This window comes from Orycteropus afer, unplaced genomic scaffold, assembly GCF_000298275.1.
Source record: "Orycteropus afer afer isolate SDZICR_OR568_19922 unplaced genomic scaffold, OryAfe1.0 scaffold00011, whole genome shotgun sequence".
Lineage (NCBI taxonomy): Eukaryota > Metazoa > Chordata > Mammalia > Tubulidentata > Orycteropodidae > Orycteropus > Orycteropus afer.
In genome coordinates, this window is record NW_006921598.1 from 24,289,436 (window position 1) to 24,292,526 (window position 3,091).

The following is a 3,091-nucleotide window of genomic DNA, read 5'->3' on the forward strand; positions in this document are numbered from 1 at the left end:
ATGATAGAAGTAATTCATATGAGAGGGGAGCGCTTTTTCCCGGGCTTGCTGTACCCCGCTTCAGTAAGGTGCTCTATCGATCGATCCATCGATCGCGGCCACCCGGCTTGTTCCTTTTGTGGGCGCCACCTCTCCCATCCACCGGCTTGACGCGAAGCTCAGGTGGCGCCGCGCCGAATCCCCTCGGGCTCTTGGGCGCTGCTTTGAGCAGCGTCACCCTTTACACCAGAAAACTGGCGGGCACCATGAGGAAAACACAGAGCAAGAAGAAAGTAGAGGAAGTGTTAAAAGAGGAGGAAGAGGACTATGTGGTGGAAAAAGTTCTAGATCGTGGAGCGGTCAAGGGCAAAGTGGAGTACCTCCTGAAGTGGGCAGGCTTCTCCCATGAGGACAACACACCGGAGCCAGAAGAGAACCCGGATCTTCCCGACCTCATTGCTGAGTTTCTGCAGTCCAGAAAAGAGCTCGCGAGACAGATACATCAGAAGAAGGCAAGAGCAAAGCTGACTCTGACTCTGAAGATAAAGGAGAGGAAAGTAGACCAAAGAAGAAGAAGAAGAGTCAGAAAAGCCACGAGGCTTTGCCCGGGGTTTGGAGCTGGAGCCGATTATTGGAGCTACAGACTCCAGTGGAGAACTCATGTTCCTGAGGAAATGGAAAGGAAGCCAAGGAAGCCAATGTCAAATGCCCACAGGTTGTCATATCCTTCTATGAGGAAAGGCTGACGTGGTATTCCTACCCCTCAGAGGATGATGACAAAGAAAGATGACAAGAATTAACTGTGTACCAGCCCCTGTCACGTGACTGTGGGTATAAGTGGGGAGGGAAGGAGTTCTACTTGTCTTGACACCATAGAAGTGGCTTGAGAAGATGTCCTTTGAAGAGCCAGTATGGTTTCTGTGCCCTGCAGCAGCCCAAGTGCTTTAAAGCCGTTCCACGCTGTATAGATTGACGCCCATCCCAGTGAAGGGGAAGCAGATAAGTGTTTCAAGGCAACCCATTCTGCACTTTGCTGAGAAAAGGAAAGGGCCTTCTATGAAGGACAAAACTTCTAGAGTGGGTGTGTGAGAGAGCAAAGAGATATTGTAGATCTTCAAAGAGCATCTCCACAACCCACAACTTTCTTCCCAATAGTGTTAACTCTACATTTTTGTAGCATAGCATGTATGTAGTTTTTGACTATTACAGGTATATTATTTTGGGGTGGGAGGGATGGATGGGGAAGAAGGGACATGGGTAGTATCATTTTTGTTAAAGGTTGGGCCTGATTAGGGAAACGGTGAAACAATAGGGAGAAAAACAAACAAACAAACAAAAAAAGCCTGTTGATTGGATTCTATGTCCAGAATATTTTACCTTAAGGAAAAAAAAAAAAGTCCTTGGTAACATAAATGAAAACTGTGAGCAACTGTTTAAATAAAGCTCTGAATGCCTGTAACCTATAAACCAGGGTGTTCCCCACCTGAACTAATGTTATCCCCTACAAAGGACTAAGGCAGTAAGTTACCAAAGCCACCATTTTGGAGATGGAAACTGATCGAAGAGGGAATGTTTTTTATTGGAAAGTATACACAGCAGATTATCCTGTTTTAGAGAGGCTAATTCTTGAGGAGCTCTGGTAGCATAGTGCCTTAAGGCACTTGACTGCTAACCAGAATGCTGGTGGTTCAAACCCACCAGCGACTCCTCGGAAGGAAGATGGGGCAATCTACTTCCTTAGTGATAGTGCCTCGGAAACCCAAGGAGGGGTCGCTATGAGTCGGTCCAACTGGACGGCACACAGCAACAACAATTCTTGAAATTGACAAAAAGACCCTTTCTTTTCCAAGAAGTCATAAATATCAGCTTGTCCATCCAAGCTGCTGGCTGAGCTGTTTGAGGGACACAAAGAGGACGGTGTAGAGAAGAGTAGGAAAGACGAAGGCCCACGGTTGTAGGGTGGAAAACTCTTGGAGCCACTCTGTTTTTTGAACTTTGAACTCTGAAACCATTGGCAGCAGTGTTCAATCACTAACAGCATAAGTTTCATTGAATCAATTCAAGGGTTGAAAGATTTCAAAAAGCCCTAGTCTCAGGAGAAGATTAAACTTTCACATTGGGGCAGTGGTTCACTTTGAAAATAATTTTTTTCTTAATCCTAAGAATTAACTGATCTCAAAAAGCTTTGTCTTGAATCATGAGATCCATCAGTTCTCGACATCATCTAAAATGCATCTAGAACTTCATTATAAAATCCTTTTAGGCATGTGTTAGGCTTCTGTGAAAGCTTTGTTTAAATGTAAGCTTCATATTACCTGTCAGTTTTTGTTTTAATAAAACTATAGATTTAAAATTCCTGAAATAAAAAGTGATAAATATATCAAAAGGGAACTCATACCATAATGAAGCTTTTTTTTTTTTTTTTCCTTGTAATTTAACTAACCATCTTGGAATGAAAAATGCAAATGCTTACTGAATTTATTGATTTGCAAATGAAAAAAAAGCTCCATAATTACACCATTAAAATATATTCAAATATCATTTATCAAGTTAATTAGTGAAGAGTAGGTAAATTAGTTAGCTGCATGGTCATTGAGTTTATTACCTTCCATTCTCTTTAGCATATAAGACAGGTTTGGAAAAACTCAGAATTATTGTGAAAACTGCTTTTGTTTCTCTAGGGTCAGAGTTCTGGTAGTGTAGTGCCTAAGACACTTGACTGCTAACCAGAAGGCTGGCAGTTCAAACCCACCAACCACTCCTCGGAGGGAAGGTTGGGCAATCTACTTCTGTAGTGATACCACCTTGGAAACCCATGGAGAGGTCGTTATAAGTTGGGTCTGACTTGACGGCAAATAACAACAACAATAGCAACATGGGAATAGAAGGAAAACTCTATTATAGTCACATGCTGCATAATGTCCATTTGGTCAATGTCTGATCACATACACATCCATGGTCCCATAAGGCTATAATGTTGTTGTTAGGTGCCTTCAAGTCGACTCCAACTCATAGAGACCTTATATACAAAGAACGAAACAGTGCCTGGTCCTGCATCAGCCTCACAGTACTTGCTATACCTGAGCCCATTGTTATAACCACTGTATCAATC

The 3,091-nt window shown here is 42.8% G+C and overlaps 1 pseudogene; it reads left to right on the forward strand.

Moving 5' to 3' along the window:
- Nucleotides 1-245: 245 nt before the first annotated feature.
- LOC103205916 lies at nucleotides 246-779 on the forward strand (annotated as a pseudogene).
- The last annotated feature ends 2,312 nt before the right edge of the window (nucleotides 780-3,091 follow it).